Here is a 26,877-nt window from a genome sequence, read left to right on the forward strand (position 1 = left end):
ATATTAGTAGCTAATATTTATATTTCATTAGCAGCATTATATACTGAATTTTGTAAAATATTGAACTGGAACAGATACACAGTTTTGCATAATATTTTTATATTTTAATAAAATTAAAAATCATAAATGTACTGTAAGTTAATTCAGCACCATGTTTAATGAAATATGAAATGTATCATTTATTGAAAGTTGTCTACCAACCCTATGTATATTACTACATGTCAGGGCTTTTTTTCTCATAGAACGCTCAGAACGGAGTTCCGGCACCTTTTTTGGATGGAACCTTGTAGGGTAGGCAAGGTAGGTTGTATGACATATGTGAGTTCCGGCACCTTTTTCTTTTACAAAAAAAGCACTGCTACATGTAATATTCAAACAATAACTAATGAGTCTCACAAGATGTTCTATTCCTAGTTTGTATTATATTAGTTGTTAATAGCAAGAAATGACAAAAACAATTCTATTATTATTAACATATTACAGGGAACAGCAGAAAAAGTGATATAAAAAGTTCTTTGCTAAAAAAAAAGTACAAAAATAGGAAAATCAAGAAATAAGTCTAGTACATCATGCTGGACATTTGGCTGTTCACTTAGCATACCTTGGTGGTTTTTTTCTTTTTGTGGGAAATATGCCCAATAGACACAATGTAGAGTGCCAACAGGAGTAGCAGCAGAGTGGTGCTTTGCATGATAGAGCAAAGAAGGTGGCATGCTGTTTGGCCCATTACAAATAACCTTATTTTCTGTTACAGTTATGAAGGCCTCGTGGGACAGCAGCTTCTATCCTCTGCCTTGACAGTGAAGAGAGTGCCAGTTGATAGCATTGGTAGAACAAGAAAATGAAATTCTGCTTTCATTGGCCTGGAAATCCTTTCCTATTTTCAAATGATAACTTTCTTCTCTCATGCTTTTTTATTTGTTGTTGCTCTGATATTGTTGTGATTCAGGGTCAGCCTGTGGGTTCGGCAGTTGGGTCGGATGACTCAGAGGAGGAGGAGGAGGAGGGTGTTGAAGAACTTGCTGAGGGGGTTGGACAGCTTGATGAGAGCCCTCAGCCAGGCCCCTCTCACCTGGTCACAACGCAGACCCAGCTGTGTGAGCCTGACAGCGTGGATGAAGATGACCCACAGCTGGCCCTGTTCAAGGACGCTCGATGCAGGAGGCAGTCAAGCAGGAGTAAACAGAGGAAGGCAATGGGGCTCCTTGGAAGGAGGCAGAGAGAAGCCACGCCCTGAACTGTATTTAAGGAGGAATGCATGGGAGGGCTGGTTTGCTGTAGGCAACCGCTTGAATAGTTCCTGTTTCATAGCTCCTGTTTCATGGTTGGTGTCTGTTTTATGTTAATAAATTTGGCAGGCTTTATTCCAGCCTCTTGCCGTTTGTAAAGGGGTTGTCCCTGCCTTTTCTGCAGGGCCGGTAGCAGGCTGGTACAGAACAGATATATATATATATAGCTTTGTGGCAGAGTTATGGTCTGGTTAAGTAGGGAATCAATGATATCAGAGGCAGCAGATGTGGTGAGACATCAAAGCCAATCTGGAAGTTGCATAGAAAGTAAAAAAACAAAGGTTGGCTCTGAAGTTTTATGCATTTACTTAGTTTCTTGTTGGTTCCAGGTCCTTAATAAACTGAAAACCTTCATGTACAGTTTTAGTATCATAGCCCAAGGAGGAACTGTAATAGCAGGTCAGTTCAATTAATCCTTTTGAACCCTGAGCACCATATCTGAACAGAAATTATGCTGGAATCAATCTCCATTTACTTGGTTTTCTTTCTTCAGCAGTGTGTTTTCATTTCCTCCTCCTTCTTCTAGTTCCTCTTCCTTTTTATCTTCCTCCATTTATTATTACCAGTACTACTAATTTTGTGTCCCAGAAAATGTAGATGGTGGTTTTTTTTTTGCACAATTTAAACCCTTGGAAGTTGTAAGGAAAGCATTTAATTATGTATGAGTCACCTAAAAGCGCTGTTCTTTGGAGCTGGGTTGTGATAAGTTATTCCAAATTTAGGCAATCCAAATTTGTATGTTGTAGTATGTAGTGCCCTAGTAACAATTGGTACCAATTTGCTATGTTCAATATCATTTTCCAGAATGTCTATATCCACGAATGAAATATCATTATTTATACTGATACAAATGTCTAGTAGAGTCCCAGACATCTGTCTGAGTTGTCAATAAGACTGAATTTTCAAAAACATTAACTTTTTGTTTTGTCAATTTCAATGTTATCTATGATTTAATGTTCCAGTAAATCTACCTATTACGAATGCAGACATTTTACCTAAATGCCAGTGTAATAGCTTTTTTTAAAAAAATCAATCTGTATGATTTTGCTGTATCCTGTTATCTAATTGTCCAGTCAACTGCATTGTCCCTTTCTCAACATAATCAGTATTTATTACCTAGACTGGGGCTTGTTTCTTTTTAACCTATTCTGATATTGTTCTCTTTTTTTACTGTATCTCTTTCAAAATACTGGTTTGTATTTTTAAAAAAGCATTTTTAAACATGCTCATGGAATGATTTTTTTCCATTTTTCTAATCTCATTTCAAGCTATTGATTTTTATCATTATGTTTAGATTCCACTTCTGCAAGTTATATTTTTGATGGGATTGTTTCAATAAAGTTTCTTTATTGTCTTTGATATAATTCTTACCCCTTACTTTTCCTCCTCTACACATTGTTTCATCTATTGAAGTTCTTGCCAACCAGTCTTCTCATTTGCCAATCAAGATTATCAAGGTCCATATAAATCCAATTTACATTTCATGCAGTACGTTGAATTATTGATATTGCTCATGACTTGATAAATCTGATTGTATTGCCACCCTTTTTGCTATTCATTACAATTTCCCAAAATCCTTGCAAATTTTTCATGTTATTTTTCTCTTTATTTGGTTGTTCGAAAGTACTTTATGTTCTATTTTAGTGGCCAATCAATTCACATCTCATCTCAGGACAGACACAAGAAAGGTGTTGAACAAGGGAAAGTCTGATGATGAAAAGTTATTTATTGAAAAGTTGTTGCCAGGACAGAGTTGCTCACCATTAAAGTCAGCAATGAGAAGGATTTAAAGTCTTTTAAATTCTAAGGAATCATGTTACTATGTCTTTTGAGGAAGATATTATTAACTATTAAAACAATATTTAAACTAAAGATAATAATTATTAAACTAAGATAATAATAACAGGAGCCAAAAGGAAAAAATAGAAACAAACAAATGCAAACTAAGAAGAATTACTTAATTACTTAAGAAGTCACTGGATTACTATTGAATACCCTAATATAAAATAACCACTGCAAAATGTTGCTGTAAAATATCACAATACATATTACTTCAACCTTTGATTAACACCAAATATTGCCTTTTCCAAAACAGATAGATCACACATTTCAGATAATGGAGGGGATTATTCTGAGTTCCTTAGCCATTAAATATTTGGGTGAATTCTTTGGACAGTTGACAATGTTATCATTGCTGATTTAAGGGACTCAGCTAGTAGAGAGGTGATACTGACAGATTTGTATTTGCATAAAGAAAATACATATAGCTGTCTACCTCAGATATATAACTCTGGGAGCTAATTATCATGTTACAAAAACAATTTAAAAATAATCCATGATTGAGCAAAAATATAATTAAAATAATCCATGAAAATTAATGGCACAGTGTAACAAATACTGTTCACAATACAAACATTGATATTGGGTTCCTCTGGCATCCAGGACTTCAATACAGGGATAGCCAAGCCTTAAAAGTCTTCTAGAAGATCAAAAAGATCAGGGTTCTCTGAATGTCAGGGAGTGGAGGCTGTTCCATAAGCCAAGTACATAAGACAGAGAAGGTATATCTCTTCAATTTCACAAGATGATAACTATTTAAAAGAGGAGACTTGGAGCATGCCCAGCCTGTCAGATTCAGCGGAGTGAAATAGAAATCCGTACAGATATGCAACCCCGCAACTAAACTCATGATGGGCTTTCAAGATGATAAGAAGCACTCTGAATTGTCCCTGGAAGCATATTGAAAGCCAGTGCAGCCGTTAAATCAGTGGACTCACACAGGAAAAATTTACAGCACTCAAAACTGCATGTACTGCTTCATTCATGACCAGCTGAAATTTCCAAGAGTTCTTCAAGGGCCACTATTTGTAGATTATGTTGCGATAATTCAGTCAGGAAGCGAATTTGTTTGAATTAGTTTAGACTAAATTAAAACAAAACCTTTCTGCAAAGTGAGTTGGTAAAGTTGCCTATATAGATTTGCTGCCATTTTATTGATATGAGGCTCATATTTAGACAGTAGAGTATTGGATAAAAAGGATGTGCAACAGAGGTGATGTAATTTTTAAGGATTTCTGTCTGATCTATGAATAGCAATAATGTAAAAGATCCTTCTAAAATTCTTCCTTTTGTAAAATGTTAAACAAGGAGATGTCTTCAGCCTCAATTATGTGATATTTAATTTCTTCTGTTCTTCAAAGTTACTTATCATGTACAAATTCAGTAGGAGACTGGTTCTTACACTGAGTGGTCTTTTGTGCTCTCTAAGCTTGGTTGTTTTCTTGCAGACATTTCATTACCCAAACTAGACAACATCATAAGTGCAGCACTGATGATTACCTAGTTGGATAATGAATGTCTGCAAGAAAACAACCAAACCAAATTCAGAGAGTACCAAGGACAACTCATTTTAATCTCATGCTACAAATATACTCCTTTATTGCTTCTTACACTGTAACTGGTGATGTTCACTCAAGAACAAATTTTCATGTTGCCTATGAATGGCCTAAGTGCTGCATTGCTGAACATATAGCTAGGATATATTCAAAACTAATTTTAAAACCTCAAATTTTATGTACTGTTGAAGGTATCATGGTTCTGATAGATGAAACTCTTTAAAAGAACTTTGAGGCATTGTTTACCTTAAAGAATCTTTTATTCGAGAAACAAAATATCAGTACTTCATAACTGAAACCAGAAACTAAATTCCTCTCCCCTGGATACAAAGTAACAAAGTGCAATTCCCTCCTCCAATAAACAGTCATAAATCACATTCCCCAATTAGCTAGAAGCACGGGCTTTCTCCCCAGCTCTCCAGCCCGCCAAAACACTATCATCTCTGGGCCCAATGCCCTTGGGTTCCCACAATTAAGTTATTATTGTTATGACTACCTGGACTCTCATCCCTATTCCCCCTCCCAGCAGTAACTAACTCTAAAAGCAATAGAGAAAATGGCTGCATTTCCATCTGTTGTCAAAGCAAGAACATTTGATGCTACCAACGTTGACAGAAGGAACTGTTCTGTTGTTCTGTTGCAGTTTAATTTTAGAGATAGATAGATAGATAGATAGATAGATAGATAGATAGATAGATAGATAGATAGATAGATAGATAGATAGATAGTATCTGTAATAGGACTCAGGCATTGCTAAAACTATATTTTTAAAGTTTCCCTAGATATGAGTTGCTGGGTTCTTGCTGGGAATGTCAAACTTATCTGCAATCTGGGGTTTTGCTGACTTTGGAATTGGCTTTGTAAATTTCTCTAAACTAGTGAAGTTTTTCAGAGAATGATAGCAATTTTCTAGCTTTTGAAGGATCAGCCAGCTTTTGAAAAATAGCAGCAATAGTTTCAGGTATGAAAACAAGCTAGTAGTGCTAGTAATTCTAGAAATAGTTTATTAGCAGAGGCAGAGGCTATTAGTTCTCCATTCATCTGGACACTGGTTGTAATGAAACAGTATCCTAACCCAATAGAATATTCTGTGGAAGTAGGCTCAGTATCCTCAATATAGCTTAGGCTTAATTGATTTAACAGTTCAAATGTGTTGCTAGAACTAAAGACCAATCTCTATTTATGTACATGGTTCCTTTTGTTGTTAGGGCATCCTCCAGCTGTGCATATTTGGGAGCTTCATGAAGCCTCTGCTGATCACAATTGGATTTGATCTTCATATGGCATATGACAAATCTGCTTCAAAAAGGCAGAGAAGTAAAATAAAGTAAGAGAGGATAAGAAGGGAATCACAGAGAAACTATTCCACGGTGAAGCTGTCACTGTTCCTTCTTAGATTTATCCCCCAAGAGTTTGATCTAGGCTCACTAATGCAGCCACCTAGACACCATGAATGACAGCAGGATCAGGTCAAATGTAAGAAGGAAGGAGTTGCCAAAGTATTTAGTTTTGAATACTTCATTCTCAATGGCAACCTAAGTGCCTTGGTGACCTTGAACCCTTATCAAACATGATAAATGCCCTTAGAGTGTAGGTTAGTTATTGCTTCCAAATACAAAAGCTGTTTAATACCCATTGAAAATAATTACTTATTATTACTTATTACTTGGTAATGGAGAGCACCTCCATCAGCATGATAATTCTCTTGCAGCCCAAGTCAAAATGTCCATGGAGGACAGTGTGTAATAATTGGAGGGGAGGGGGATGCAGCCTCAAACAGCCAGTAGAAACTCAAGAAATAGCAGCCCTGACATCAGCTCAAATGAGACACAATAGTTCCTTGTTATACAAAGACTTTCACTGGGAGAAGATGGAAAAGAAAACCATCAAACTCAAACAGCTAAAATGAATTAAATTTGCCTCCATGGTAAGCTGGGGATGAAACAAATGCCTATGTCATCTAAAACCATATGGTGGGTTCTCTCAGAAGCAACCTTAGCTAGTTATGGGTAAGTCCCATAAATTCAGATTATTTTGACACTGGCTATAACTTTGGTTTTCTGTCTGAGTACAAACAACTTCAAAATTGGAATGTAAAAGCTGTTTAATGAATAGCATCTAAATAATTCAGAATCAGATCTTGGATTTTATAACTGTATTTTACTGTCTATAATATGGATTCAGAGCAGGATGTTCGAATACTGCAGCATAATAGAGATGGGTTTAATATGTGCTGCCTCTAGAGTTGTCCAAGTTAAATTAAAGTGCTTATATTTCTGCTCATGGTCCATGCTACTACAGTAGTACTGATAAGACAGAAAGATAAACCTAACATCAACCAGGCCACTATGGAAGATATGCTAGATTTCCAGGCCCATGTTTTCCAATGCTATTGCTATTGGAATAATTAGGAAATAATGAGAAAAATGTACTCACCATGAAGAAGTAAGTGGTCAGAATTGTGTGAGTGATGATGCAACAGAAAGTGCAGTTCAGATTTTTTGTGGAAGTTGTGGCAGTTGTGGAACTTTAATGCTTTCTTCCTACTAACATAAAAAAGGAGTCCCTATGAATTTTACTCCACTAATTATCACCAACCAGAGGAGGCAATGCTCATCTTCATTTCAAAGCCATTGAGCCAGTGTTGTCCAAAAACATTTTTGCAGTCATGTGGCCAACATGACTTCAAGGAGGGCTGTTACTTTCTCACTGAAGTGGTACCCATGATTACTGTCTGGTTGCACTGACATCCATCATTATGGAATGCTTTGAGAGGCTAGTAAAGGACATTATTGTATCTAGCCTCCCACCAGCATTTGACCCACTTCAGTTTGCTTACTGAACAAATTGCTCCACACAGGATGCTATTTCTTCTGTTCTTCATCTGAGCTTGGAGCACTTAGAGCAAGAGTGTCAAACTGCCGGCCCACAGGCCAGATGCATGATAGCAAAACCACACCCATCCCATTGCCGGCAATGACAAAAAAGTCATGATATGTCATGACACATCACGTGATGTTGCGAGTTTGACACCCCTGACTTAGAGGAAAGAAATACTCATGTGCATATGCTGTTTGTCTACTTCAGTTCAGCATTTAATATGATCATTCCCCAGCATCTAGTAGACAAACTGGGCCTTTTAGCTTAAACACTCCTTTGTGCAACTGGATTCTTGATTTTCTTATTAACAGGCTCCAGTATGTGCAAGCTGGGACAAATATTTGTAACACCATTTTCTTGAGCACATGTTCTCCTCAGGGTTGTGTCCTAAGTCTACTGCTGTTCATCCTGTTGACCCATGACTGTTGTGCTAGGTTTTCCACCAACCATAGTGTGAAGTATGCAGACAATACAACAGTAGTGGGCCTTATTGAAGATGACAATGAGGGTGCTTACCATAAGGAGATTGAGGGTTTGGTGAACTGGTATAAGAAAAACAGCCTAGTTTTAAACTTTGGAAAAACCAAAGAGATCATTGTCAATTGCAGAAAAGGCAGGCACAGCCACACTCCTTGTGTAGTAATGATTCACCTGTGGAGATGGTTACCAGTATCAAATTTCTGGGTGTGCAGTTAATTAATAGGCTGGTTTGGTTGCTCAAAAGTGAGACATTGGTGAAGCGGGAACAGAAGCACCAGCATTTTCTGTGTCTAATGAGAAAAGTGCATCTTCCCTCCCCTTTCCTTACCAATTTCTGTAGAGGGATGATTGAGAGGATCCTGTCGTATTGCATTACTGTCTGGCTTGGAAGCATCACTGCTTCAGACAGGAAGGCAGTGCAAAGAGTGGTGAGGACGGCAGAAAAGATTATTGATAGTTCCCTCCCTTCCATCCAGGACTTAGCATATAAGCGTTGCTTGAGCATGGTCCGCAAGATTGCCTGGGACCCTACACATCCTCTTCACAACCTGTTTTCCTTATTACCTTTTGGGAGGAGGCTTCGTGGTATCCAAAGCAGAACATCCAGATTCAGTCACAGTTTTGCTCCATACAGTGTTAACCTTGTGAACTCTCAGGCTTCCTCCTTCTGCTAAGTATTCAAGATGGTCAGTGATTAATATTTATATGTATTTATATGTAAGGGTGTAGGCATATACATATGTTGTATATAGCATGTTTATATGTTTATAGCATGTTTATAGCAAGCAACAGAAATTCATTTTTAATGTCTGCCAGTGCTCACTGTAAAAAATAACAATAAAGTTTATCTTATCTTATATCTTATATCATCTACTTGCATTTGTATGCTTTCAAACTGCTAGTTTGGCACAAGCTGGGCGAGGATAGGAGCTCACCGTGTCACATGGCACACAGGTCACCAACCTGTGCTGCTGACTTTCCAGCTGACAAGCCCAGCATCTTAACTGTGAGCCACCATGCTCCCCTCCTACTGACACAACCAACATTGATATCTTTAGATGAGTTTAGGTAATATTTTCCAGTACTTAAAACAACCATTTCATACTGTAAATTTCCATGCAAACTGATTATCCAGTTATGATTCAGCAAAATAATGACTGATTCTCCATGTTCTGATACATTAATATACTAAATATCAAACCTTCTTGACAACTTGTAATATTCACTATATGGAACTGCATTTTATTTCAGTCTATTTTCACAACTGTATCCAGGGGGAAAAATTAAAAATAACTTCCCTTCTTTATAATGAGTAGCTGAAAAGAAAACTGCATTTCTGTCTATTTTACTCCCCATCCCATGGTTTTCAGCTGTTTTTTTCCCTTGCTATGCATGAGAGAATCTAACAGAATTTTGAAATTCCTCAAAGGATTGAATAATTGTCAGTTGTTCCTCATTATCCTTCTATTCTACATTTTCAGATTGTCCCAAGACAATTTCACCAAATACTTCTGAAGTAAACCGAAGTTGCAAGTATGCTGTATCAGTGATTTCAAATAATACTTGACAGTACAGGATAATCTGCACTTTAAGCTGCTTTTATTCTTCCTGAAAAAATATTTCTCATTCCTGAATACGCTTCCTGAACAGAACTTACTATTTAATGTAGTGGGAAATATACTTCAAAACCTGAAGCAACAGCAAGATTAACTTTTTGGAATGGCAACAAACATAAGAAAACAGTACATAAATGGGAAAATGGCCAAGTAAAATTTTGGAGTCTTATCTTTATGAATTGGGAAAAATTGTGTGAGGTTTAAGCAAATTTATGAAAAAGGGGCAAAAGCTAGAAACTTCATTTGAAGCTTTGGAGCTTCCCAAGTGCAGCTAGCTGAAAATTTGAAATTTTACTTCATGGGACTTTTCATTTTCTATAACAAAAATGGCTACTCTAGGAAATCAGTACTAACATTATGTAATAGTCTACTGTCTATTAATTTACTTTAAAGCAAACCAAAATTAATAAATTTCCTACTTGTGATGTATTCTTTTTGAAATTTATATGAATTCTTTTGTGAAATGTAAGAGCTTTTTGTTTCCTGTGAAGTTGTGTATTTATATTTCCATTTTTAAGGAATGTGATTTTTTGCAATTGATTTCACTGGACTATTGTGCACATGATTACTGATGTTGTTTCAGAAACAAGCAACAGCATTATAAAAATGTAAATCCCATATTATGGTATATAGTGGGCATATCAAACTCGCAACATCACGTGACGTTGCACGACATATTGCAACTTTTTCCCCACTGCTGGCAAGGAGGTGGGCACGGTTTCAGCGTGATGCATCTGGCCCGTGGGCTGACAGTTTGACATGCCTGGTATATAAGAAGAAAACCCATGAACATAGGAGAGGAATTAATTGATTTGTATGGAGAGGGAAAATTGTCTTGATAATTCAAGTACTTCGTATCATAACATAACTATGAAATAGTAGCAGACATTAAGAATTGGACATTCTATCCTCAAGACTGTGAGATGTTATTGTTTAATTATTGCCAATGGTTTTCTACCACTGATTTGGGCAGACTGCTGGGAGAGAGAGAAAAGATACAATTGATTCTACTTCACTGGACATACGTGTGGAAACTGAGATGTGATATGCATTTTTATGCAAGTTTAACACTCTGATAAGTACACGTGAGAGCTTCTAAAAACTTCTAAAAGAGGGCATGAAGTTAAATATAGGGAAATCTCTGATCCAGGGCTTCCCAGCTTCTTGTAGCCCAGTTAAAATGATCTGAATGGTTAAAGTATGGAAAAAAATATGTATGACACTCATCAAATACCAGCAATGCAACTGGCACACTTTAAGATTTGTAATATAAATAGATATGCACATCGTGGCACTAACTAGCAACTGTTGGCTGATCTAAAATAACAAATCTTTAGGAAATGCTAAGGTTTTTTTATTTTTATTTTATTTATTTTAATTCCATTTATATCCCGCCCTTCTCCGAAGACTCAGGGCAGCTTACAAACTTAGCAGTAGCCTTCATTCTATGTATATGCCTGCTTATTAGGGCTTTCACACACAAACCCAAAGCGGCATTATTACAAAGTCAGCTTAATTGCCCCCAACAATCTGGGTCCTCATTTTACCTACCTCGGAAGGATGGAAGGCTGAGTCAACCTTGAGCCTGGTGGGACTCGAACCTGCACTAATTGCAGGCAGCTGGTGTTACTTAAGGAGGCATTAGCCCACTGCTCCACCAAGGCTCTTATAAGGTTATGGCTTATATCCCAAGATCTAAGAAAAGGGAACCCTGTGAAGTTACCAGGTAGGAATCAAGCTCAATTCAAAAAAAGATTTTACTATTTTAACACACTTGGTAACAATGAGAAAAAATATGCTACAACTGACTAGAAGGGAGGGGGGGGAATCAAGAAAACTGAAGACAGTAAAAACAGCCACATTGCTGATGGCAATCAAAACAACAAATGTAATTTCAGACCATTTGGCATTTAAAGTGTTTTTACATTCCAATTGTGCCACAAGTTTCATCAGTTAAAGACAACTACATTGGCAACTCAGCCATTTTTTCCTGCTTCCACTATTGCACAGAACTATATTTTACAAGATGGTTTGCATTTTGCTATAAAATGTAACATATGGTACCACAAAAAGTTATTTAAATACCTTTAGACTGAGCATCAGAGACTGATAGGTGTGTACATCTGTCAAAGGCAGTTCTTTTTCTTCAAGAACTCAACATCTCAAACTTTTCAAAATTCATTTTAGAAGAACTAAAGCAGGGGTGTCAAACTCAATTTCATTGAGGGCCGCATCAGCATTGCGGTTGCCCTCAGGGGGCTGGGTGGGTGTGGCCTGGGTGGGCGTGGCCTACTGGGTGGGAGTGCCTAAAGTGCATATGGCCTACTGGGTGGGCGTGGCCAGCTCTACATTGTTCGCATCAAGGGTGCCTATGGGGGCCTGGGCAGGAGTGGGACAGATCTGAGGGTCTCTGGCAGAAGGAGGGTCTCTGGGCCAGGGCCAAGGCAGTGGGGGCCGTTCCCTCACTGTTTCCAGGATGGCTTCGCAGGCCAGATGAAACCACTTCACGGGCCGGATCTGGCCCCCGGGCCTTGTATTTGACATGTCTGAACTAAAGGCTTATTTTCCTCATTTGAACTCTTCTTTTAAAATGAGAAACTATTGGTGGAATGCATTCTTGTTTTTACAGCAATGCCACTTCCCACCATCAGTTCCCTAAAATGTATCAAGTTTAGGCTTGTGCAAAGGGGACAAAGTGATTCAAGCTATGTAGGCAAAAAAATCCACCCAATTTGCCTAGATAAAGCATTTCGGACACAATGTACACAGCGGGTCTGAGCAATGCTCAATAAAATAGAACTGTTACTTATCATTACACTGGAGATTTTTAAGAAGAGACTGGACAACCATCTGTCTGAAAAGGTACAGGGTTTCCTACTTGAGCAGGGGCTTGGACTAGAAGACCTCCAAGGTCCCTTCCAACTCTCTTTTTTTAAAAAATCCCATTTATATCCCGCCCTTCTCCGAAGACTCAGGGCGGCTTACAATCTTAGAAGCACAAATCAATGTGCTTAGCAATAGCCTTCATTCTATGTATATGCCTGCTTATTAGGGCTTTCGGGGGGCCCCAAGCGGCATTTAATAAATAACTCTGTTATTTATGATCTAGAATTTACAGTTCCATTGGTACAGCCTAAAATTTCATTTCTGTATCATAATTATTTTATAATAACCTATTATTCTAGTATCTTTTCTACAAACATGATCTTTTTGTACAGCCAGGTATTATCCGTAGCTACATATCCTATATATATGCATTTGATTTATCTTCTAAATGAAGAAGTTTGTTAAAGTCCAACTTCTTATCACAATCCATTTTCTAACCTATGAAAATCACTTTGAGTTATTAGCGATTAGTTTCTTTGGCTTTCATTCACCTTTTAATCCAATACATTAATAAAAATGTTGAGTTTCATTACTAATGGAATCTAGTCAGAATGTTCTTCTGCACTAAGAGGACTTTATTCTTTTTGAGCCATACAAAATTCAGAAGTGGTAACATATTAGAAAAGTTGCTGCAGTGGACACAGATGAAATAAGGAGGCGACTGTGGTTGTTCTCCTGAGATCATCACCAAAAGTCTTACATAGGCCACAAATATGGCACTAAAATCCATACGTTATGGATTTACTTCCACTCTGCATTATTTTCATTCTAATAGCATTCCAAGCTTACTTACACAGATCACAATCCATAATTTTTACTTTTTTATTAATCAAATTTTTATAGCTGTCCATCTCACCAAAAATGACCCTGGGAGTTATAAACAATTTAATAAAGCAACAGATAAAATAAAAAAATCCACACTGAAAGATAAACCTTATAGAAACAAACATACTGTCAGGAATTGTGCAGAGATCTCCTTGAGCTAACAAGAAGTTGCACAGCCAAAAAAGGTACTGAGAGCAGCAAAGTTCACACAGTAACCACACAGATACACTGAGGTGTGAAAAACAAAATACTTTACTTTGTGGTGTAATACAAAGCACAGTCAAAAATAAACAGTCCAGGTCATACACATGTGAACAACAGATAAACAATAGTCCAAGGAGTATTCCAAATACAAAGTCTTCTTACCGGTCCAAAGGTCAAAAACACAGATGTTCAGGTTTAACACAGTAGCAAACCAACAATAGCAGTAACAGAGTAACTAACAGTGAAAAAACAGTGAGAGAAGAGAGGGAGAAACTACATCCCTAGCTCCCTCTTATGGCCATTGGGAGGCAAACACACCCTTGGCCAATCATCACATTTAAAGTGATATCATACATCATGGCTTATATATTTCCAACCCAACCAGGTAGGCTTAATCATATGCCTAACACATACAAATATAGAAAGCCATGTCAGGAAAAGAGAAGTTAAAAATGAGCATCTCAGCAATGGAGCCATCTAAGCATGTCTCTGATTCCCTGGAAGCCTGAGGCCTAATGTCATATATAGATCTTGAGGGTCTTGCAGAATATCAAAATGGTTAGAGCTACTGAAAATTCATTCAAAGCCAGTGAAACTTCTTACAGTATATTCTGATCATTTACTTCTTTTTGTTGCTACTTGAATAATAATAATATCTTCAGATAAGCTTCTTGAATTAAAAATAACTCCATTAATCATGAAAAGTACTTTGGGGTACTTTTATAAGGAATTAATTGTTCATATATGTAAAATATAAATATTTACTAAAATATATTTTATTTGTATGTATTTTTCATCTGCAGAGTTCAAAACTGTTTTTTAATTACTCTTTCAGGAAAAAAAATAAAAAATATGGCTGTAAAAATGGAATATAAAATTAAATCAGTACAATAGTTGTGCATATTTTGAAATAAAACATTTCTCTTGTAATATTAATTTTATAAGAATAATAGTAATCTTTATAAGATATATTATTAAAAATATAGAAATAGTAGAGGAACATATAATACATGGTATAAACCAGACATGTCAAACTTGCGACATCACATGAAATTGCGTAACATATTGGAGCTTTTTCCCCATTGCCGGCAATGGGGTAGGCATAGTTTCCCAGTGACGCATCCGGCTCACAGGCCAGCAGTTTGAACCCCTGGTATAAACTGATTTGAAACCTTTAAATAGAAATATAAGTAGGAGGACAAGCAATTGGACAAAATGAAGATGACAGAAATTAAATAGCTCTTTTTGAACTGAGCTCCAAAACTTTATTTGTGTTGTGAACTCAGATGCACAGATTTAGTCCAGATTATTAACATTGTATTTTTTCTGCTCACCAGATAATGCAAACATCTGTTGACCTGGTTGCATCTGCTTAAAAACCAATGTCTATAGAAAAACAGTTTACCCTGTATCTCATTTTATATTCTCTCATTGCAGATTTCCTATATAGAACACATGCTTCATTAGGGCTTCTTTTTCACTGCTAATTGAGATTAGAAATTAGGAAATTGTGGTCAGCAATTGTTTCCTTACTGTCCCTTAACAACATTAGTAGCTTAATAACTGTTGCTTGAAGAAAAATATCAGCTATTTTTTCAAAAATATCTTAGACTTGAGGAAATTCAGGTGAAATGGAGATATTGCCACAAATCCCTTTTATGAAATAAAAGATCCCTGATTGATTTTCTGGGGATTGACTAAAAATATTCCAGTTCTGTTATCATTAGGGCCTCAAAGAACTGCTTCCAGAATAGGCTAGAGGTTTTACCCAATAGGTTACCTCACAAACATATGTATTTATATGTAGCCATTCCCTACTCCTTTTGTCTCTTTCTTTCAGAGAGGGACAAGTTCCCAGAATATAATTGGCATACTTGATAATAATAAAAATAAACGGATGTAATCCTCCCTTAATTCTTTTACCACTTGCCTTTATTTACACCTTGTGGCATTCTATATAACTGACAAGATGAAAATGAAAGTGAATGTATTAATGACAAGTGTCACTGACTCAGGTCTTTGTATCTCTCAGTCTAGCTTCATTCATACAAACGCTTCTGCACACATAACTACAGAGACAACAGCTGAAGATCCCAGAATGTTGACAATAGATCATTCTACATTTATCTACAGCTACCTTTGATTTTATGATTTCTTTCTTTTATCTGAATCAATCATGGAATTGTTTTCTCTTCATTCTTCTAACTTCAGACGTACCTGGCATTATCAAAGATAACTTCTCAGTTCTACAACTTATTTAGTATATGATGGTTTGATTAGTAGCTCTTTTGCATTTATTACAAGTTGTTTACAGGTAATTATGTATTGGATTATGGGTTTTATAAAATTATTCATACAAGTAATGAAAAAAGGATTGCTAATACCTATCATGCCTCATAAGAAGCTTGATAGAATTTAAACACACTGCCTATCAAAATACAATTCACTAGTGACAAATGTAGGGTTTTACATTTAGGTAAAATTCAGAAGGTCGGCAGTTTGGCGGGTCGAATCCTGAGTGCCGCGTAACAGAGTAAGCACCTGTTACTCATCCCAGCTTCTGCCAACCTAGCAGTTCGAAAGCACATAAAAATGCAAGTAGAAAAATAAGGACCACTACGGTGGGAAGGTAACAGCGTTCCGTGTGCCTTTAGCGTCTAGTCATTCCGGCCACATGACCACGGAGACGTCCTCGGACAAGCGCTGGCTCTTTGGCTTTGAAACGGAGATGAGCACCGGCCCCTAGAGTCGGAAACGACTAGCATGCATGTGCGGGGGAACCTTTACCTTTTACCTTTAAAATAAAACAGGTACATAGGTAGTACCTGGCTCAGCAATAATACTTGTGATAAGTATCTTGGTATTCTGATTGTCTATAGATTATCCTCAACTATGAATGTATTGGACAAAATAGCCAGCGCAATCTTGAGTTGCTTCAACAGAAGTATAATATTAACATAATGGTAAACAATAATTTTGTTTTCTGCTGCAGTACTCAGACTACATCTAGAATAATGGGTCCAATTTTCATCAGCACAACATATGAAGAATGCTGAAGAACTGAAAGATGAGTAATTAAAAAATATGCTAAATGTAAGCAGAAAGGGGTAAGACAATACATAATAGCAATTTTCAAATATTGGAAGGGATGTCAAAGAAATATACTAAATCTAAGCAGACAGTAAATTTTTTCTCCTTAATTTCTAAAGATAGGACAAAAACCAATCTGCTGACACTTTAAACAGGCATATCTTTATTCCAAATAAGGAGAAATTCCTGCTGCTATTAACAGTAGCTTCGCATCTGGAATTGCACATATTAAGCCCTTTGATTATATGATAGTGTAATTCTTCTCATAAAAACAAGAAACAGAAAATTTTATGGGCTGTGTGTGAATAGGAGAAGGATTGCCAACCAGTACTGCAGCAGTGATGAATATTGTATTGTCCTTTAAAATTTAATATAACCATAAATCAACTTCTGCCAATCTGATGAGACCCATATTTTTTGGACTTCAACATTTTTAATGCCCATCATCTGACCAAAGGCTTTATGTTCCAATGTTCCTATACTTGAATTATGCATTCATTCTTAGCAGCTTAATTTCACAGAGATTAAATCTAAATAGTTTCCCCATGCAGAATAAATAAACCTCAACACATCTATTGGGTGTTGTCTAGTATCTGTTCTGATATCAAAACATAGTGTTTATCATTCCTTTAACAGGTAATTCATAATGTGAAGGGAAAAAAGCTCTTAGTCCTCAGAATCAAATATTTACGATGAACTGTTCAATCAGAAGTATCCAAGTCTCTTCTTTATATGTATTTTTGGCATATTTGTACCATTGAATATATAGGTATTTTACTTCAAATATGATTTCTTTCAAAAATATTTTTGCATATGACTAGAGCCAAACTGCTTGGTCATGTGAAATTTATTCCCATTTTAAAAAACACTACTCAGCTATAAAAGATAAAAATAACTAAAAGCCAAGTGCAAAGGTTGCTTTCAAGTATTTATACTTCAGCCTTCAGCCATGGCAGAGAAATTTTAAGGAGAAAAATGTGTATGAGATATTTAATATATGACATATATATTTCACAAAATACCAATATATATGTAAAAAGGAAACAAGCTGAATATAACTGTGTCTTATCTTAACTTTGATCCTAAATATATATTTGCTCTGAAGAAGCTTTATTTGGAATATAAATCAGGGCCCACACAATAAATAGGTTATTAAATCCCAAGGAATAATTAATAGAGATTTCCTTATAAGATCCCATATATTGCCTAGAGACAATTTATATATTATTAAGTAAGTTCTGTTGGCTCTAGAAACCAGAAGTTGTTTAACACAAGCAATTTTTTGTGTTTTAAATATTACATTAGTTTATCACAATAAAAAATACCAAGAAAAAATAAATAATGGGAAAATAAGGAAGGAAAGGGGGAAAAGAAAAAAGTGTAGGGTAAAGGGGAAAAGAAAAAGAAAAGCTTTTACTTCTGACTCCTTTTGGCGCAATAAAATAAGGTGGTAACATGAAACTTACTTTCATACAATAATACTAGCCATTTCTATAAAAACAAACTTATCTAATCAAAAAACCCAAAATCAAAGTTTCATTTTTTCCACCTCAAGCACAAAAGTCCAAAAGTGGTTTCCAAATAATATGGGCAAATTTCTGTCACTAAATTTTATTTTTTCCAATATTCTATTATTTGGTTTTCAAATACCAAAAAGGAAAAAAAGTTATACTCAACTAATATAAACTACTAAAAGAATATATAGTATTTTTTAAAAAATGAATCTACAAATAAAATTTTTAGATGTACTACCCAATTAAGCATTTAACAGAAAAGATATTTGAACAAAAGTAGGCAACCCTTTTGGAGGTTTCAGATACATTTCAGCTAAAAAAGCATTCTGTTCTTCTAAATTAACTGACTGAATAAAGACATCATTATTACTTGCCGAACTGCTAATGCACCAGGTATAAACAAAGAGATCAACAAATTTAAGCCATGTTCCAAAGTCTTTAAATGTGTCTTGCTACCTTTAAGATGGGAAAATTTACAGAAGCTCAACAAAAATGAAAATGAAGCCTTTACAAAATAGTCAAATAATACTTTTCTTATTATGCCCATAATGCTTTATACTCAAGCTCCATATGCAATTTTCCTCAATAATGTATCAGTCTGCTTAAAATATCTAAGAATTGATAGAAGAAAAGCTCTTGAACTGTAACCCAATCTAGAAATTACACTGTTTTACTGAATATATTCCTTTCCATTTAATTGTTGAGATTAATACATTCAATATATATTCTGTAGCTATATAAGATCATGCCACAATAACATTATCAGATACTAAAAAAATAGTTTTTTCCATTTTTTTATATTTAGATATATCTTTACTAAATGATCCACTTTTCATAAAACAGATTCAAGAATTGTATATTCTTTTCCTTATACATAGACAGTCTGCAAATTTGAATTACCACTTATCTCTTATTTTCATGAAAAAGGAAAAATAAATAAATGAGAAACTACGGGCAATAAGGTATGGAACTTTTGAGCACATAAGCCAGGTATGTTATAAAGAATTTCAATTTTTTCAAATCTATGCTAAGGCTAATTCCCTTTATGGACAAGAAACAGAACATCCACTGAATTGTATAATACTAAGATATTGTAAGGGACACGGTGGCTCAGTGGGTTAGGACACTGAGCTTGTCGATCAGAAGGTCGGCAGTTTGGTGGATCAAATCCCGAGTGCTGCATAGCAGAGTGAGCGCCTGTTACTCATCCCAGCTTCTGCCCACCTAGCAGTTCGAAAGCGCGTAAAAATGCAAGTAGAAAAATAGGGACCATTACGGTGGGAAGGTAACAGCGTTCCGTGCTAGTCATGCCGGCCACATGACCACGGAGATGTCCTCGGACAAGCGCTGGCTCTTCGGCTTTGAAACGGAGATGAGCACCGGCCCCTAGAGTCGGAAACGACTAGCACGCATGTGCGGGGGAACCTTTACCTTTACCTTTAAGATATTGTAAACTGTGTCAAAGACCTGGTAAATTACTAGCCTCCTGGCTGAAACAATTCAAACAATATAGTATTAACTCTGCTATTAAGGATCCCAAAGGTAAAATGTATAATTATTTCTTCTCAATAAATCAACATTATTTTTATTATTATTTTTATTTTGTACAATACTACAGAATACTGAAACAAATGGATCAAAGAAAAATGCATAAATTGGTATATAACATAGCTATTCTAAGATTACTAAGAATTCAGTCTGCTTATTTACATAGATTTTACAATATAGCCAGAAGAAATAATAGATGCTATGAATCTATGTAAACATGAAAGGCTTCTGTGAAGTGAATTGTTATTTATGATAACAGCAACATGACTTTTATATACTCAGTGTTGCAAAGTTCCTATAATAATTGTATTGCATTGACATATTTTTATCATCATAATTGTTATGTGATTCTGAATAGCATACAAAAAAGCAAAACAAAAAAGAAAAATATAATTAATTAATGTAAAGTAACAGTTTATTAAAATGTACTAAATAATAAAATTGTAAACATAACTAAACACTTCTATTACTCACTCTTGGGGGTGTCAATGCTGTAAACATTGACATGTTTTTGCACTGACAATATAAGAGGCAGCCTTTTGTTTTAACTGTTTGGCTTTGAATCACTAAAGTGCGGGAGGGATTCAATCCAGACGTTTTTTAAGAAGATAAGAAATAGCGCGCTTCAAGGGAAGTGAAACTTTGTCTGTTGGACTAATTGGTGAATGTGATTCATGATGTGTAATTAAGGGAGGGAGATTCTGTAGAATATGACGTGTCAAGGGGAGGAGAATTCAGATTCTGGCATCCATCCATGAGTGCCAATGCTCCGTTCTGCTCATTATAGACTTTTTTTAGAATAAATAATCATGCAATACTCTTTGATGTGTCTATTTAATCGGAACCATGACAGGGGGTTCAGATCTGAGCCAGATTATAAGCCTGTAAGAATGGGGGTTAACAATATATTAGCAGATTATTATTTCAAGGGACAAAGATCACCACAAGTATTCCATAAGGTGATTGTCATGGTTTCGACAGATGAAACTCTTCAAAGAACTTTGAGGCATTGTTTACCTTAAAGAATCTTTATTTGAGTAGCATAGCATTGGCACTAAAATAATTGAAGCCAAAAACTGACTTCCCCTGCCCTGAGCACATAGTATCAAAGCACAATTCCCTCCTACAGTTAACAGTCATAAATCACATTCCCCAATTAGTTGGAAGCACCGGCTTCTCCTCCAACTCTCCAGCCCAACAATTCCTATCATCTCTTATTTCAACAACTTTGGTTCTCATTCTAGGTTCAGTGTTATTATGTCTAGCTAGACTCTCATGCACATTCCCCCTCCTCCCCAGCATCATCTAACTCTAAAAGCAAAAAGAAAATGGCTGCATCTCCATCTGTTGTCAATGCAAAAACAGCTGGTGTTATCAGCGTTGATATTGATATTATTTCAGTGGTGGGGCCTGGAATGTAAAACCAGTAAGATCTATTGATACACAGTAAGATATATTGATATTGCATTACTCAATATAATATAGATACAATATATTACACTGGCCATTGCTTACCAATTTTATATGCTCTTTATTATTCTTAATATTCAAGCTTTATTTTATTAAAACAAGCTTTCTAAATTAAAAAGAAAAATAAATACCAGTAGCACATCTTTCTCAAGATACAGATTAGCTTTTTTTATAAGAAAACCCCACAGAGATGAAGTATGAATAACCATAGCAGTTATTCATAGTTTACTGATAAACTTTAGAAATTATGGGAATATAATTTCTATATTAGTTCATAAGCCTCCCATGATGCAATCTAATTACTAATTAACTCAAAATTCTAACCTGAATTGACATATTACATATTGACTGTATAAGCAAACCGCAAAGGATGAAAATAGAATTAGAATGTATGGTTTTGTCAATTATCTTTGATTAAATATAAACACATTAAAAGAACATCACACTAAATGAATGGCTGTAAGTCAAGGGCTACCTGTACTTGCTTGTCAGTCACCTTTTCTTACTAAGGAATAGGCAGGACTCTTTTCTAGCACCACAGCTCAAACAAGCCAATTTTCTTTCTGTCTTGCTTTTTTAAAGTCCAACTTTCAAAGCCATAGGTAGCTACAGGGAACACAATAGAGCCACCTAACCTACATTTGGTTGCCATGCTAATGTCCTTGCTTTTCCATATTCGGCTCATATTCATCATTGCTGTGCTATCCAGTACAATCTGCTATGCAATATTTCTGTGCTGCATTCACTGCTTTGAACTATCTGTGATCCTAGAAAAGGGATTTTTTCCCACACATTCTATCCTTTCACCATCAATTTCTATTTTTATGTTTCCTTTCCTTGCAGCGGTCATGAACATGGCTTTTTTGATGTTCAGGAAGACACCAACATTCTGACTTTCTTCTTTGATTTTCTTGATCAGTTGTTACAGGCCTTCATTGGAGAGGAGAGTTGCATCGTCAACCTATCGAAGAATGTTGATGTTTCTTCCACAATCTTTACTCCAATTTTTGATTCTTCAAGATCTAGCTACCTCATGATCATACTGAACTTGAAGAGCAGCTAAGATATTATTTTCCTGTGTTTGAAAGAGAGTGCAGCTCCAGAGTACAATCTTTGATTTAATAATAATAATAATAATAATAATAATAATAAGAATAATAAGAATAATAATAATAATAATAATAATAATAATAATAATAATAATAATAATAATAATAATAAGAATAAGAAGAAGAAGAAGAAGAAGAAGAAGAAGAAGAAGAAGAAGAAGAAGAAGAAGAAGAAGAAGAAGAAGAAGAAGAAGAAGAAGAAGAAGAAGAAGAAGAAGAAGAAGTTGGAAGGGACCTTGGAGGCCATCTAGTCCAATCCCCTGCTCAGGTAGGAAACCCTATACCATTTCATACAAATGGCTGTCCAGTCTCTTCTTGAAAACTTCCAGTGTTGGAGCATTCACCACTTCTGGAGGCAGGTTGTTCCACTAGTTAATTGTTCTAACTGTCAGGAAGTTTCTCCTTAGTTCTAGGTTGCTTCTCTTCTTGACTAGTTTCCATCCGTTGCTTCTTGTCCTGCTTTCAGGTGCTTTGGAGAATAGTTTGACTCCCTCTTCTTTGTGGCAGTGATATTGGAACATTGCTATCATGTCACCCCTAGTCCTTCTCTTCGTTAAACTACACATACCCAATGTTTTTCTGCTTATGAGTTCTCTATTTATGTAATATAAAGATAACTTTGGACACAAAAATGATTTGGTGTAATTCACTCATCAGTGAAACAGATGCAAATAGAATTGGGGAAGGGAAGGGAAAGGAAAGGAAGGGAGAAATTACTGCCATTATTAGGTAAAGATTATTCAATAAACCTGATGTAGGTGGGCTACACAGTATCATCCCTCTCTCTACCAAGCTATTACTACTGTTGTGTAATAAGATTTCTTGAAATATGACAAAGGTGAATAAAGACCATTTCTACATCTTGTTCAGCTAGACTTTTCTTCTGTGTTCATACTATTCATAAAGCTCACTCAAAGAATCTTAATATATAAGTGCTTTAAACTAATCAGTTAAGCATACCTTCTTTCATCATAATACTTTCATCATAGTACTGATAGGAGACGCCACATTAGCAGATTTTTTTTTTTTTGAGATAAGATATTGCAATTCTGTGTGTAGGCTGATCTATTTTGTCTGATTACAAAACTTTTCACAAATCTTTGTTACATGCATTACACACAATTATGTTTCATAAAGGTATAATAAATAAGGACAATTTTTCTCTACATGAAATGCTTTCATTTTTAGCAAAAGAATGAGCTGGAAATCACGCTGCTGGCCTTCAAGGCCATCTCTAACTAAAGAAGATAAGACCTTGGTGGGTTCTCTAATGGAAGGGAAACTGATTCTTTAAATTAATTGGAGAATATGATTAATGACAAAATTAGAAAGGTGGAGAATTGTGTTTTAATATATTGTGCAAGGGGCGGAGATTTCAGATCCCAGCTTCCTTCGAGCAAGCATTTGCCGGTGTATTAGGCTAATAAAGGACTTTTAAGGTAAACAATGCCTCAGAGTCACTTGAAAAGCCCATACGTCAGAAACTTGACATCAAGCTGGTATCACCCTACTTTTTAAACTAATTAGAGAGTCCTGACCTCCCATCACTGTCTCTAAGTTTGGGAGGCAGTCTGGCAAAGAGTTGGGGAAGATCCCATAATGGAGGGAGAAAAATTGCCTGAAGCCAGCTCCCTGGCACCAGCAGCCACCCCAAGTGGGGGAAGAGCCAGCAAAGAAGCCGGCAGGGAAAGAGTTTCAGCAATCCTCCCAGCTGGGAGCTAGACCCAAACAACCAGGAGAATTGGTCTGGTTGTCAGAGTGGATTAAGCCCAGTAGAGACTCCAGGCGCCTCGGACCAGCCTTGCCATCCCCAAGGGCTTCAAAGGCAGAGGAGATGGGATGACAACAAAGAGAATCCTGCACATCGTATTCCCCAGACCAGTGGGGAGCAGCCAGGCCAGCTGAGATTGAAGACTCAGGTGAGTGGAAATATCCATCTGCAGCCCAAACCCAATCAATTGACAATTTAGCAGAAAGGTTTGAAGAACGAGAAGTGAGAAGCGCAGAACAGCTCCTACCAAAAGAGGCCCCCAACTCCTGGAGTTCCCTGTTAGGGCCTCCAGTCCCACAGAAGAAGAGGAACTAGAGCCCCCTCAGCAGTGGGCAGTGTGGCAGCCCACACAGAAGGAGGGGCAGCAACCTCTGAGCCTAAATCATCTGATAGAGGTCTTGCAGCAGATTGGGGCATTGCAGAAGCCTGGAGGGCAACAGCCATTTGGGGAACAACAATCCCATGGAGACTGGTCACCACCCCCGAGTGCCAAGCAACCACTGAGGGGCCTGCAAGTGAGGGAGGCACCACAGCCTTTGAGACTAACGTGACTGTTAGTAGATCAGCAGCAGAGGGCACCACCATTCCCTGCAACTAAAATCCAGAGTAGACAACAGCAACCCCTGCCCATCCAACAACCATTGAGGGGCCTACAACAGCAGATGGTGCCACAACATCCCTCTGACCAACAGCATCCTTCCCTCAGACAACCACAGCAGGGGAGGCAGCAGCAGGGCCCAAATGTGTAACCCCTGGGCCTACAACAGCACCAATGGGGTAGAAAGCATTTGGGTGTCCAACAACAGCAGTGGGGGCCCAAGCAGCCATTGAACCAACAACTAGGGTGGGGCCAGCAGTAATGGGGGCCCCAACAAGCAATGATGAGCCCACCCTTCAAAGCAACCTTTGATGGGGACCCAAAGAAACTTATTTTTTTCCTCAACCAAGTATGCTCTCACTTGAATCACTGGGGTCACACTTACCTGGACCCGGGTGCGATGGTCGATGTGATTGCATCCAACCTAGAGGGAGAAGCATCTGAATGGTTGAACAATTTATATAACAAGCAGGGTCCTGAATTGGAGGACCCCCCACCTTTTCCTCCTGGGGCTGAGGGAAAGATTTGAGGACCCATCCATTGCCCTCAAAGCAGAAGAACAAATCCATAAGATAAAGCAAGCTGGCCGGCCTGCCCTAGAGTACATGTGGGAGTTTCAAAAGATGGCAGGTCGGATAGAGAGATGGCCTGAGCAATCAATAATTCAACTTTTTAGAGAAGGGTTAGACAGCCACCTTTCTCAGGCATGTATCTACCGAGCTGTGCCCGACCAGCTGCATGAATGGTGCAAGGCAGCAGTGAAATTAGATGTCCAGCTCGCCCACTATAAAAAGCCTCTCCCACCTGGAGCTGACCCAAAACCAGGATCTATATGGCTACCACCACCCCCGAAAACCCCTAACAACTGCTACTGCTGAAAGACCTAGACCACCTACAGCTCCACCAATCAAGTGCTTTCAATGTGGACAGCATGGACATTGAGCAGTGAACTTGTGTTGTTCAAAGAGAAAAAAGATGGGTCTATTCATCTCTGTGTTGAGTATAAAGGCCTGAACGGTGTGAGTGTGGAAAATAAATACCCTCTCCCCCTCCTGAAAGACTTACTAATCCACCTGGCAAAGGGGAGGGTCTTCACTAAATTAGACCTGAGAGAAGCTTATTACCGCATGAGAATAAAGAAGGGGGATGAGTGGAAGACAGCCTTCAACTGGCCCTTGGGGAGCTACCAGTTCAAAGTCATGCCATTTGGACTGCAGGGGACCCCAGTCATATTTATGCAGTTGATCAATGAGGTCCTACATGATCACCTATACAAAGGGGTCCTAGTATACCTTGATGACATCCTGATATACAGCACGAATATGACCAACCACGTAACCCTGGTCAGAGAAGTGTTAAAGAAACTATTGAAGGCCAAACTTTATGTCAAATTGTCGAAATGTGAATTTCACCAAACCCGATTAGATTATCTTGGCTATAGAATTTCCAATGAGGGTATTGAAATGGACCCAGCCAAAGTAAAAACCATAATTGAATGGCAGCCCCCCAAAACCCACAAACAGCTCCAGAGATTCCTAGGGTTTGCGAACTTCTACTGTCAATTTATTCCCTCTTTTGCCGAGATTGCTCTACCTCTTACGGAACTACTCAAAACAGGCAAGGGAGGGGAAAACCACGACCTGGCCAACTGCTAGCATGGTAAACAATGCCTCAGAGTCACTTGAAAAGCCCATACGTTGGAAACATGACAGCTGGGTCTCATCGCAGGGAGAGGGAGTCAGCCTCCATCTGACCCACATATTTTGCCCTCCTGCAACACCATGAGCAACTTGGCAAGGAGAGTAAGCACAGCAACAGCAGCCTCAAGTGGGAGGAAAGTGCAGCTAGGCACCCCCTGGGGAAGTGGGGCTAGGCTAGGCTGGGCTGCAGGGTCCCTGAACTCGAGGTCAGGGTGCTTGACCTTCACTGCCCAAGGCTCTGGGCAGCCCATGCCACCGCATGGCCTGAGAGGGACAGTGAGGCTGTGCTTAGATTGTAAGCCTCCCTGAGTCTTCGGAGAAGGGCGGGATATAAATGGGATTAAAATAAAATTAAAAAAATGTCCCACCCTCCTCTGCCAGAGACCCTTGGATCTGTCCCAGGCCTGCACAGGCCTGCACAGGTGCCCCTGACACAAGCGATGTCGAGCTGAACATGCACACCCAGTAGGCCACATCCAACCCAGCCACACCCACCCAGTAG

The sequence above is a fragment of the Vipera ursinii genome (assembly GCF_947247035.1).
Source record: "Vipera ursinii genome assembly, chromosome: 4".
In the NCBI taxonomy this organism is placed as follows: Eukaryota; Metazoa; Chordata; class Lepidosauria; order Squamata; family Viperidae; genus Vipera; species Vipera ursinii.